This window comes from Gossypium arboreum, chromosome 10 (assembly GCF_025698485.1).
Source record: "Gossypium arboreum isolate Shixiya-1 chromosome 10, ASM2569848v2, whole genome shotgun sequence".
NCBI classification, from domain to species: Eukaryota; Viridiplantae; Streptophyta; class Magnoliopsida; order Malvales; family Malvaceae; genus Gossypium; species Gossypium arboreum.
The window spans coordinates 102,395,934-102,410,752 of NC_069079.1; positions in this window are offsets into that span (position 1 = coordinate 102,395,934).

Genomic DNA, 14,819 nt, shown 5'->3' on the forward strand with positions numbered 1-14,819 from the left:
TTTAATCGTAAACTCGATAAATTCAACAGCAACTTTTTATTGGATACTAAATTCATGCAAATATAGGAATGGGTGGACCGGGATCAATCAATGCAATAACAATAGTATCATAAAGAGAAAATGTACCAAGAATGACATCGGAGATGATGCATCTTCTCGAGCACGTATAGCATAAGCTCTAGCAGTGCTCTAGCTTACGATCTTGCCGTTAAATCTTTCATCACAGTTCTACTACTAGTCCCACCTCCAAGATTTCTCGGTGGTCTACCTCTAATAGCGGTGGTATTCATCTAACACTCAAATCTTTCTTCTTTAACCTTCTCCGGACGGTCTCTAATAAAATGCTCATGAGAACCGCAGACTTTTGAAACAAGCTCGCTTTCGGTCCCCAACACTCACCATAATGTTGCTCGCCACATTGTCGACACTCGGGCTTTCTAGGTCGCACATTACCCACACTTGCCACCAAGTAGCTTGAGCTTTAGACCCGAATATGCTCTACCACGATCTCTGTAAATCCCCAATTGAAACTGTCATTCGAGGGTTTGTCTCTTTGGACCTCTTTGGTTGAGATTGAAATGGCTTACTTATCGTCTTTTTCGACATCTCGAGCCTCAATAGCGACTTTTCTTCTTTCTTTGTTCAATTCTTGACTTTAAGAGCTCGATCAACCAATACTACAAATTCTTTCAACTCCAAAATCCTACAAACACTTTAATGTCCTCATTCAGCCCATCTTCAAATCTTCTACACATAATGGCCTCGGTGGACACACATTCACAGGCATACTTGTTGAGTCTTACAAATTCGCGTTCATACTCTGCGACAGACATTTTTCCTTGCTTCAATTCAAGGAACTCCTTCCGTTTTTGATCAATAAATCGCTGACTTATGTATTTCTTTCTAAATTCTTCCTGGAAGAAATCCCAAGTAACTTTTCTTTTGGCACCACTGCAACCAAAGTCTTCCACCGGTGGTAGGTCGAATCTCTCAAAAGTGATCAAAGACACTTTAAGCATTCCTCGGTGTACATGAGAGCTCATCAAATACACGGGTAGAATTTTCAAGCGAATTCCGCTTTCTCGGGATCATCATCAACCTTTGCTCTAAACTCTTGCCCCTTGTTTTGAATCTTGTCAACCGGAGGCTTGTTCATTCTTACCAAATTTATACCTTGGAGACTCTGAGAATCGCCCGAGGTATAGGAGGGGTGGAGGAGGTTGAGCATTTGGATTTGCTCGAATAAATTCAAGATACCAATTGTTCATCATTTGGAGAAAGGCGTCCCGAGCCTCATCTCCTTGTCCCAATGTCTCGTGTCTACTTTCCACAAAGCGGTCCCTTGTGCGGAGCCGCAGACATTACAAAGACATCATCCGTAGCAGTTCCTTGGGATCCATTACTATATTAAAATAAAACACGTTTAGAATAATCAGAGTCACCACACTATCACAATATTTTTATGGCATGTATAGCTAGACTTTTACACACACTTTATTAGTCCGAGAACCGACTAAACCATAGCTCGATACCACTAAATGTAACACCCTTACAATTCTGTCGTAGGAACAGATACAAGGTATTACGAACATAACATATACCAAGATAGAAATATGTCATCCCATTTGAGAATGCATCGTATAACATATATCTTGAACAATATTAGCCAACTTTTATGGCTTGTACAAAGTAATCGGTCGAGTAATTGTAACTAATATTTTAAACCTAGACAAATATGACACATAACAAAATAATTTTTGCCTACTATACATGCCATAATTCAAAACATTTAGTTCAAATACCCCAAAGTATGATAGTGCGGGTAGATCTTCACGATCCTTGACTCTGAGCAAGTGGAGAACACTATAAGAAAAAAGAGAAAACGAAGTAAGCTTATAGCTTAGTAAGTAGTATGTAAATACTAATTTAAGAATCTAACATGTTTACACAACAATTCAAGTATGTCTACTTTAACTTCACTACTTATTCCACTTGATTAAGTTGTCTCTGCTGTGTCATATTCACTAAATAAATCATAACTCGAGTTACAAAACTCGAAATTCATATCCGTAAAATTTCCTGAATCTAGACTCATAAAACTTCTTGCTAAATTTTTTTATAATTTTTGGTTCAGCAGATTAGTACAGTTTATTAGTTAAAGTTTCCCTGTTACACAGCTCGACTGGCCTGACCTCTGTCCACTACGAATTGAATTTCTCTCAGTACATAACTCAAACAACCCTGAAGTCTGTTGTATTTAAAACTAGTCTCAATAAGGAATTTAGGCATGTAAACTATATTTCTTAGTTTGCTTTGTACAATTTTTAATGATTTTCAAAGTGGAAACAGGGGATCACGTATTCATCCTGAGCAAGTCAGTTACAATTGTAAATATCTCAAAATATAGAATTCCTTTGCTTGCCCTGCTTCTTTTATATGAAAGTTGACTCATTAAGCTTTAATTTCACATCTCATTAAATCTCTAATTATATTCCTCCTATTTTTGGTGATTTTCAAAATCACGTCACTGCTGCCATCTAAAAACAGTTTTAATACTAATTTCACTCTTTCACACATTCTTTATGCTAACCTCATTTTATCGTATATATGTATATGCCACAATTCATTTTCACCACATTTCATTCAATATAAGTGTAGGTCCAAACCACAATGTCACCACAAAACCATCCCGTTGAACAATTCGGATCAATCCTCGATATTTAACGGTTTCAAGACACTGACCCCACCATCATACTTCATTTAGTTCGGCTCTCTTGTACACATGGGGAACACTTAGTACCACTCATGCGACCTAGCCGATTTATCTCGTAGCTCTCTTGTCTACATGGTGTCCTTCACTTGGAATCACGCATGCGACCTAGCTACATTTATCTTTCACGTAGCTCTCTTGTCTACATGGTGTCCTTCACTTGGAATCACGCATGCGACCTAGCTACATTTATCTTTCACGTAGCTCTCTTGTCTACATGGGATACATCTCGTATCACGCATGTGACCTAGCTACTACAGGGTGTCTCGTAGCTTTCTTGTACACATGATGTGCACTCAAGCATCATACATGTGACCTAGCTACGCTCCTCTATTTCATTCGATCTCTCAGAATGTTCAACCGGATCTCTCTCTCTGTATTTATTTCCATTCTTCCCATAGTCAATTTATATTTTAACATCAGCTAGTATATTTATATAATAGGCTGAAATATAAGAATGTACATGAAATTATTGTAATATTTACATACAACTTACCTTGGTGCAAAATATGGAAATTTTGCAATTTAGTCCAAAACTTTTCTTTCCCAGCTCGAGGTCGGGTTCAGCGCCTTTCTTGATCTATAATAACACATTTAGCTCATTTAATACTCATACTATTTATTTCAATCCAAAAATCACATTGTAGAAAAATTACTTTTTGCCCCTAACTTTTACAAAATTACAATTTTGCCCCTAGGCTCGGAATTTAATTTCAGCCCTTATTCTTATGTTTTATGATATGCTGAACATTTTCTCTTCTACAACAACATCAAATTCCACTCTATCATATAGTTATGAACATTAGGTATTTTTACCGATTATCTTGCTTTTACTCGTTTTCACTTAAAACCGAGTAGCACAAATTATTTAACACAATTTAAAACCTCATATTCTATCATAAAACATCAAAATACACAAATTTCACCTATGGGTATTTTTCCAAATATGAACCCTAGGTTAAATTATTACTAGCATAAGCTTAATCGAGCTTCCGGATTCCAAAAACGTAAAGAACATTAAAATGGGGCTTAGAATCACTTACTATGGAGCTTGAAAGTTGAAGAATCCTAGCTATGGAGAGAGTGAAGTTTCGCAGCAACTAAATGGGGAAGATGACTATTTTGTGTTATTTTTCCCATTTTATTTCATTTAATATCAAAATGACTACAATACCCTTACTACTAAACTTTCCAAAAATTCCTTCCATGTCCTAAATTTGTCCGTGAACTTAAAATTGGTAGAATTGCTATTTAATACCTCCTAATAAATATTTCAAAACAATTTCATACTAAAAATTTCTAGTATGCAAATTTTGCAACTTATTCGATTTAGTCCCTACTTTCAATTTAAACACTTTAGGCATAGAATTTCATCACGAAATTTTCACACAATCATGCAATCATATCATAAACCCCAAAATATTTATAAAACAATTATTTCTATCTCGGATTTGTGGTCAAGAAACCACTATTCCGATTAGGCCCTAATTCGGGTTGTCACAGATTAATGGTTCAGTTTAACTGCGTTATAAATGTGGTATTTTTAGTATCAACAATGTAACTTTCTGGACTTAGTCTAGACGTCCAGGCATGGTTAGGGTATTATATTTATTGGTATCAGAGCTAGGTTTGTCAACACTCAGACTGTGTTTAGGCTCATAATATGTGTTAAAAAGTGGTTAAATGAGAATATGATGTCTGAGTCAATCTGAACACTAAAATAATAGTAAATTATCGAGTCTCTGACGCTAAACTTGTAAGTATTTCTATTCCGTTGTAATTATAAACAAAAAAAAAATAGTGTATAAACTGTTATATAATTAAATACTCTGATGTAAACTAGTGGAATTATCCCGTTGGAAGTCTGAACTAATCTGTGCACTTTGACATTGTAGATAGATTGCTATTATGAGTTTGTGCGATAGTCGTGGACAAGGAACTTGTGGGCGTCGAGGACGCCGAGGAGGAGTTTGAGCAGATTCATCCTCTATGAGTAATATACCCAATCTAGAGACCAGTGAGACAATTGGTACTCCTATTGCTAGGACGGAGTCTTAGACTCTGACGGCTAGGGACGACGCACTATCCTAGGCCATGATTCGAGTACTGGAAGGGTCACAGGGACCCATTCAGGATTGGGAGGTTGAGGGTCAGTTACTGAATAGCTATAGGGCTAAATTTTTTAGGGGCGTCATAGGAGTCACTTCTACTGTTGCTGAGTATTGGGTCGAAGTTACCGAGCGTATCATGACTAATCTAGATTACACTCTCACTCAGAAATTAAGAGGTGATGTGTCCCTACTTTGGGACGAGGCTTATCAGTGGTGGCTGACAGTTGAACAGGGTACTTAGCCTGAACAGATTAATTGAGATTATTTCAAGAACACATTTTAGAGTAAATATGTGGGGGTGAGTTATGTCAAGGCTCACTGACGTGAGTTTATGAGCCTAGTTCAAGGCGATCGATTTATGGCTAAATATGAAAATGAGTTTCTACGACTGAGTAGGTATGCACGAGCACTGGTAGCGTTTGACTACGATAAGTGGTGAGGTTTGAGGAAGGGTTGAGATATGATCTGCGGGTTCTGATAGGTCCTTAGAGGAAGCGAGTTTTTGTGGTTCTACTTGATAAAGCAAAGATATTGGAAGAGGTGAAATGCAATGAGTGCAAGCAGCATGACCGCGAGAGAGATCATAGTAAGATTAAGAAGGATTTGTGTCCCTCTAGTTTTAGATAGCAACCTAGGAAACAGACGAGATTTGATAGGCCTCCTAGCCACTAGTTGTAGTAACTGAGATTCAACTGTTTAGTAATTGTGGGAAACGCCACCCAAGCAAGTGCTGGAGAAAGTTAGAAGCGTACCTCCGTTGCGGGTCGATAGAGCATCGGGGTTAGGGATTGCCCATTTTCGACCAGATCAGGTGCCAACTGCAGTATAGACTCCGACTCTGGGTTTTGTTCAGCCTCTGAAAATAGTTCAACAACCACCTAGAGGTCATGGTACTGGTAGATGGGGTAATGGTTTGGGGAGAGGATAGAGAGCACGGGTTAAAGGTATAGGTCAGACCGAGGCTAGTCAGCCGACACTAGTTTATGTGGCAAGACACCGCAAGGATAGTGATGATGCTGATGTCATTACAGGTACATTTTTTATTCATTCTTTTCTGTACTATTCTCTTATTGATATTGGATCTACTCACTTGTACATAGCTAGTGTTGTTTCTGCAAATCTGGGTTTAACTGTTGAAAATACTGCTAGAGAGTTTTTTGTGATTAGTCCTTTAGGTCAATCAGTTCAGGTCGATAAAGTATATAGACGAGTACCCCTAGAGACCTATGGTATGGTATTTACAGCTGATAGAGTTACCCTTTAATGAGTTTAATTTGATTCTGGGAATGGATTGGCTTCTAGAATATTGGGTTAGTCTAGATTGTGCAACTAAGAGAGTTGCTCTGAGAATGGATGAAAATGACGAGGTGGTCATGGTTGGTGAGCGTCGAGATTACCTCTCTGATGTAATCTCCGCTCTTGCAGTAGACAAGTTAATTTGAAAGGGGTGCGAGGCATACCTTGCCTACGTACCCAATTCTATTCATGTAAAGCTTTCTGTGGGAGATATCCCCATTGTGAAGGAATTTTTGAATGTATTTCCTGAGGAATTGCCTAGAGTACCTCTAGATAGAGAGTTGGAATTTGGTATTGGCTTGTTACCAAGTACTGCTTCGGTGTCCATTGCACCCTACCACATGGCACCGAAAGAGCTGACCGAGCTAAAAGAACAGCTTTAGGAACTTCTTGATAGGGGGTTCATCGGACCGAGTGTGTCTCCGTAGGGGGTACCGGTGTTATTTTTTAAGAAGAAAGACGGATCGATAAGTATGTGCATAGATTATCAACAGTTGAGCAAGTTGACAATCAAGAATAAGTACATGTTACTGAGGATTGATGACTTGTTTAACCAATTTCGAGGGGCGCCTGTTTTCTCTAAAATTGATCTGTGCTCTTGTTACCATTAGCTTAAGGTCAAAGAGACTAATGTGTAGAAAACCACCTTCAAGACTTTTTATGGTCACTACAAGTTCCTGGTCATGCCTCTTGGGTTGATGAGTTCCTAGGTGGGGTTTATAGATTTAATGAATCGGGTGTTCCAACCATACTTAGACCAATTTGTAGTGATTTTTACCAATGACATCTTGATTTACTCTAAACTGAGACTGAGCATGATAATCACATGCATATTGTACTCCAGATACTTCGAGAAAAATAGTTGTACGTTAAGTTTAGTAAGTGTGAGTTTTGGTTATAGGAAGTTACTTTTCTAGGTCATGTGGTAACTGTGGAAGGGATCCAAATTGATTCGAAGAAAATTGAAGCCATAGTTGAATGGAAGCAACCAAAAAATGTATCTGAGCTTCGTAGTTTCCTAGGCTTAGTCGGTTACTACAAAAGTTCATCAAGGGATTTTCTTTGATTGCATCACCTCTGAAGAAGCTGCTATGTAAGAATGCTCCGTTTGTATGGTCTGAGGCACAATGGTCTATTTTCAATAAGCTCAAGTCTATTCTGACACAAGCTCCTATTTTAGTTCAACCAGAATTGGGTCGGGAGTTTGTGGTATATAGTGATGCGTCACACGTCGAGCTAGGATGTGTTCTGATGCAAGACGGTAAAGTGGTTGCTTACGTGTCACGACAGCTTAAGACACACGAGGGTAACTACCTTACACATGATCTTAAGTTAGCTACTATTGTGTTTGCTCTAAATATCAGGAGGCACTATCTGTATGGTGAAAGGTGTATCATTTACACTGATCACAAGAGCCTCAAATATCTGTTAACACAAAAGGAGTTAAACTTTCGGCAGTGTAGGTGGGATGAGTTACTTAAGGATTACGATTGCATAATAGAGTATCATCCGGGTAAGGCTATTATAGTAGTTGATGCCCTTAGCCGTCAAGTGATGATTGATTTGAGAGTGATGTTAGCTTGTCTGAGTTTAGTTGAGGATGGAGAGCTGTTAGCCAAATTAGAGGTTAAATCGACTTGGGTCGAGCATATTCGAGTAAACAGTTGAGTGATAAGTCCTTAGTTCAGTGATTGCAACATGTTGGTTCAAATGAAACTTCCGATTTCAGCTTGAACAACGACAAGGTTCTGTGTTTTAGAAGTCGAATTTGCGTACCTAATGATAAGGAGTTGAGGCAGTCAATCCTACAAGAAGCATATGGTAGTCCCTATGCTATGCATCCTGGTGGGTAAAAAATGTATCGGGACCTCAGAACACTCTATTGGTGGCCTGGATTAAAACAAGAAGTAGTTGCTTTTGTGTCTCACTGTCTGACGTGCCAAAGAGTTAAGGTTGAACATTAGTTGCCCTCCACTTTGCTTTAGCCAGTTAAGATTCCTCAGTGGAAGTGGAAGTAGGTAACGATGGATTTTGTTAGTGGGTTACCTTAACCCTTACTAAGAAAGATTCAGTTTGGGTCATTGTTGATCGGTTGACCAAGTCCTCTCACTTTATTCCAATCAAAATAGATTATTCCTTGCAGAAGTTAGCTAAACTATATATTACTGAAATTGTGAGACTGCACGAGATTCCAGTCTCAATTATCTCTGGTAGAGATTCACGATTCACATCTCAATTCTAGAAGAAGCTTCATGAGGCTTTAGGCACCCCACTTAATTTCAGTATTGCGTATCATCCTTAGGCCGATGGACCATCTGAGTGAGTCATTCATATTCTAGAGGACATGCTTCGGGGTTGTGTAATAGATTTTCGGGGTAGTTGGGAGGATTATCTGTTGTTGGCTGAGTTTTCATATAATAACAAATTTTAGTCTAGTTATCAGATGGCACCCTACGAAGCCTTATATGGTCGTAGGTGTCGTATTCCTCTATGTTGGACAGAATTAAATGAATGACGGATTTTGGGCCCGAACTAGTTTCTGAAACTGAGAACATTGTGAAATTGATTCAAGATAGTTGAAAGCCACCTCTGATCGACAGAAGTCTTATGCTGATTCAAAAATAAAAGATATTGAATTTTTTGTAGGCGATTAGGTGTTTCTGAAGGTGTCGCCATGGAAAAAGGTTTTTCAATTTGGACACAAAGGCAAGTTGAGCCTGAGGTTCTATATACCTTACCGTATTTTGAAATGTGTCAGGCTTATTACATATCAATTAAAATTACCACCGGAGTTAGAGTAGATTCATGATGTATTTCATGTTTTGATGTTGAGACAGTATCAGTCTGATCCATCGCATATTGTTCCTGTCGATGAGATCGATTTGCGACCGAATTTAACATTCGAGGAGAAACCTATTTAGATCATAAAACGTGATGTTAAGGTAATGTGCAAGAAAAATTTTCCTCTGATGAGGGTTCTATGGTAGAACAATGGCATTGAGGAAGCCATGTGGGAACTTGAAGGATCGATCTGACAACAGTACCCGTATCTGTTTGAATTATGTCATTTCAAGGCCGAATTTTCTTTTAGAGGGAGAGAGTTGTAACGGCCCAAAATTTTGAGAATTTAATTGTGAGAATCTGGAGTAATTAAGTTTCTGTATCTGTGGCTTTATGTTCTGCTATTGCTTTTATGGTCTAGAGTTCGAGTCGCATCGTTAAAAGTTTTGTTATTTTAAAAGCAACCCTTAATCATGCATTATAGAGTTAAGTTCAATTCAGTGTAAATTTATGTCAAGAATGAGCCTGCTGGTTCACTAGTTAAGTATCTGTATTCCATTAGGTCCCATGTTTGAATCCCAGAGTATATGATAGGGAAATATTTTTGCTAAACGCCGGAAGACTAGTTGGTGGTTAACTTAAATCATTCTAAATTAATTCTATCGTTCTTTTCCTTTTTAATTTATTTTTCTAGTTTTTCATTTTTATTCTTTCATTTTTATCTTTTTTCTTGTCTTTATACTTGATTCTGCGTTAATTGGGAATTCTTTTGTTGCTTGTTGCGTCGATTGTGTAATTATTGTGTAAGTTCCATCGTTATCTCTTTCTGTTTCTGCGAGTTTTTTCATATTATCATTTATTCTATCAAAAAGGGGTTTTGCTCATTTTACTTGAATGCTCTGTTTAAATGCTCAATTGATTACATTTTAGGCGAGGATCTTACGAGAGACACTCTTCTTTTGTATTAGTCCAGTTTCTTTTGTTACGTGCAAGGTCAGTGTGTGAAATTGAGTTGTAGTTTTGTCAAAACTTTCAACATAATTTTGATAATATGTCGAACGCAGCGATGAATTGAGAATGATGGCATAGTTGATTCTTGGATGGTCGTGTTAGGTTCTGGGATCCTCCCACATCATTTTTGCACCAAAAACCCCATTTTATATGAAGTTCGGTCGCTGGAAAGCTTGGTTGCCGATGACACATGGCCAAGGACATGGGCGCGTGCCTAGGCCGTGTGAGCCACACTACCGTGTAACAAGTCGTGTAGATTACTATGTAACTTACTGTTCATTGATTTGGAGCCACACGGGCAAGGCACATGGGTGTGTGTCCAGGCCGTGTTTGGCCATGTTAGTGTAGGGTTCACATGGGCAAAGACACAGACGTGTGTCTAGGCCATGTAACTCACTGTTTGTGACTTAGCACCACACGACCAGGGACATTGGCGTATGCCCAGGCCATGTGAGTCACATGAGTAAGGACGCGGGCATGTGTCTAAGCCGTATAACTTATTGTTTACATTTTAGAACCACATAAGTAGAGGACATAGGCGTGCATCCAGGTCGTGTGAGACACTTGGGTAAGGACATGGGCGTGTGTCTAGGCCGTGTGAGGCATATAGGCAAGGACATGGGCATGTGTCCAGGCCGAGTGGCATATAAATAGGGTCTGAATCCTAGTTTTTGAGGCCGTGAGTGTTGCTCAACTCTATTATTGACCTCCCCAATGTATGAATGATCTGAATTTGATTGTACGATGACTCTCTGATGCTTTGTGACTAACGTATGAATAACATAACTGTATGTGTATTATGATAACTATTTCTAATACTGAACTGTATTATCTAATTGTGAAATGATTTAGAATGACTAACCACATAATGTGGATATTTGTACTCAGCATTTGCATGGGTTGTGATTTATTGAAGAAGGAAGTAATCTACTCTGAATTAGTGGCTAAGCCATAATGTGTATATTTCTAAATTTGGTGCTCTGTCGCATTTTGATCTAGCAGCTAAGTTGTGTCTTTATAAATGTATCAGACAGACACTCTATGGTGTGTAAGGTTGGTTGGGCATTGAATCCCTTTAATGGTGTGTTGGGATGGCCGAAAACGGTGTGTAGCGGAAGGAGGTAGGAATATCTGCATCTGAATCTCATCTGTTTTGTATATGAAACTGAAATTGCTTCTGCATATATAACTGATCTGTTTTGAATATGAACTGAAATTGCTTCTGTTGCCAAACCAAATCTGAGGATTCGGAAACCATCTTATAAATGTGTTCTAATTAAACAAATGTTTTTTACGCACTGAGTTCACAACTCATTTTGTTATTGATTGGATTTCAGGTGGTTCTCAGACTTGAACGAGTAGGCGCCACGAGAGCTCGGTCAAGCTTTCATCTTTATTTTAGATACTACTATTAGGAATTTTAGTGTTCTACGATATTATGATGTTTGGGAAGATTATATACTTAGTTAATTGCTGTGATGGATATTATGTGATGAATGATTCATTTTGATTGCGTTATAAATGTGATATTTTTAGTATTGGTGATGTAACTCTCTGGACTTAGTTTGGACGTCCAGGCCGGGTTTAGGGTGTTACATGCATGATAGACTAAGCTTGGAACCAACTATTTGATTTGATTAACCAAACACATCTCACACAATGATTTCAACATCAGTCAATGCATAGCATCTAAGGACACTATTATAGCCATGTGTCTATTGTTGGAAAAAAAATTGATTTGAAAATGGTTTTCTTGCACAATGGAATATTAAAATTTTGAAAACTGAGCCGACTTGTGATATTTATAGCAATAACATCAAAATTGAACCTGTGTTTTCAGCTAGACGGATCCTTATCATTCCCAACTTTCAACCGAACAACATTCTCCGCTATTCTTGTACCACGAACTACTTCGAGTGTGGGCCCGAACAATTCAAAACAAATATAAAACCAAAACAGTTTTGTTTACTTCATTATAAAAGAAAAAATCTCTCAAAAGAAAGTGACAGAATTGTTATTTTGGAAATTATAGTTAATACATAGAGAATAAACTCTCACTATTTTTAGGCAGAAAAACAATATCTCGAAGTTCTATTTTTTTAGCCTTGCTGGTGCCATCGATTTATAGAGAGAAGAGGGGAAATCCTAGTTGAATTGTAGAAGTCTATTTCAAATTCCTAATCTAACTAGGAGTATAAAGGGCAGCAACCCTAGTTAAACAGGCTAGGGTTTGTTATCCCTTTCTTAAGCATGAGTGGCTTTTGGGCCTTTCCCATATCGAGTCTAATTACAAACACTTCTGGAATTTTAACTCAGTGCTTTATAATTCTATCCAACCCAATATTTATTATTATATTTCCAAAAATAAACATCTCAATTAATTTCTCAATTAAATAATTTTCTCAACCCAATTCTAATTCCGTTAAAATCATGACAAATTTACCGTAAAAGAATCTACGAGAAAAGATATTTAATATTTCTACATTTAACAAATTTACTATGACCAAATGATTTATTTCCATTCCCGAACTTCATTTAATTCGAAAACCATAAATTCATTTCCAGGTAATTTTCATTTTGGAGAAAACCACATTCCTTTCCAAATGTTTCCCTTTTCTCTATTTTTACCATTTCTGTCCATTTCTATTTATTTGATTCAACAAGCAATTCATTTTTTATTTCAGCGAGCTAGCGGAGGGACCGATTGGACATATGAGATCAGGGCTCAAATGATTTAAAATTAAGTTTCAACTTTTGTCCTATTAATTATAAACTCATTTAGTTACGAAGTCATTCCACTATAGTATTGTGACTGAGTTCTCCCCAACGACATACTATTATGAAAGCAACTCGATCAATCATCGTTCAATGACCTGATCATAAGTTTGTCACCCTCATAGGATATCATTAATATCTTAGGGATAAATTTGTTCCCCCAATATGATCCTATTTTGTCTTATGATAATCATTACAGCTTTTTTCATGAAAAGTTAATTACTATCAAATAGTAATCAAATCATTCATCACAAAGACGAATGAATCGTGGCCACATTTACCTTTCATCAACTATAATGCCAATGAGAGGATATCATTTACCCATGTCTCGGGCTATGAATTCTATTGTTGTGAATAACGCTACATACTATAGAAGTCATATACCCAACGCACTAGATTTCGGTTCCTTATCTATTTGAAGTCAGACTTTTACTTACATTAAAGTATATGAGTCACGCAAACATAGTTTGTCATCCACTTATGATTTAGATATGCCACATTTGAATGTCACAAGTGAATAAATCCATAAAAAGATCCAATATCTATTCTTCTTAGGTCTAGTCCGATGTACTGTCAATCCAGTCAGTCACATATATGTCTCTATCTTCTGAGAGTCATTCGCTTCGATGCCATGACAAGGCATCTCCCTAATTAGACTTGATAGATGACATATTATTATTTCAATCAGTTTGCTCATTTTCGATTAGACTAAGGAAATGTTTAGGTTTGTCTACTAATATAAGTTCTCTTTCAGTATTACGATCTGATCACGTAATACGTCTAGTATTAGTTAAACATTAGACAATCGGTGAATTAATATTTGCTTCTATTTTTCTTTACATGAAAAAACCACGTGAGAAAAATGTATAAAGGGTAGTAATGTAATTCATGAATAATTTTGTTAACCAATCTGTTCGAAAAAATTAAAAGTGTAATAGAAGAAAATACTACACTTATGACATTAGATTCAATAGTCTCTGAATTGCCCTAGTGAAGTAGATGAGTCATGTTTCGCATTCTTATGCCCTCCACATGTTCCCAAAGAACTCTCTAGCTAGCAGAGTTTTGGTAAAACAAATCTTAGGGTTGGGTTTGTCTTCAGATGTGATTTTTGACTACATCCACTATTTCGTCAAACATTACCGTCTCTTTTAGGATACTTTCTATCAATATGTTTTATTCTTATGTGGTTTCTTTGGGGTTTAGCTATATCCGCACATTATAGTGACTTAGCTTTTTCATAACTCATACTTGACCCTCCATAGTAAAGTTAGTAGTGTAACCCTACTTGACACTTATTCATATTATGAACCTGCTGTCTGGGACAAAACCACAACCCAATATCGATTTCATCAAATATTGACATGTTTGGAAGTCAGAATTAGTATAACTGATATGAGTAAGATCTCCTCCAGAATAATCAAATATATAATCCCTCATTCTCCATAAATACTTGAGTATATGCTTAACTGCTTGCCAATTTCTTAGTCTAGGATTCACCTGATATTGACTCACCAACCCCACTACAAAAAAAATATTAGATATGTACACAATATAACATATATGAGACTTCCTACTGCCAAAGCATAATAAATCTTTCTCATGTTCTCTCTTTCTTCCACTATCTTAAGATAGTCCTCCAAAAAGAGATGAAATCATGATATAGACGGTTGATTTCGTTTCTTCGAGTCCGTCATTACATAATGTTCTGATATATTGTCTACATATAAATTCTGCAATAGTGCTATCACTTTGTTCTTTTGATCCCTTAGAATTTGAATACCTAAAACAAAATTAGCTTCTCCTAAGCCTTTTATGCTAAACTGTTAGGTTAACCACAACTTAACCAATGACAATGTCCCTACATCATTTCCAGTTAGTAGAATGACATCGACATATAGAATGAGAAAGACTACCTTTCCATCCCCAATATGTTTATAAACACAAGGTTCATTTATGTTTTGGTCAAATCTAGAAGTCCCAAATTTCTTAATCACTTGATCAAATCTTTGATTTCATGAGTGAGATGTCTGCTTAAGTCTATATGGATCTAAGGAGTTTGCAAACTTTATGCT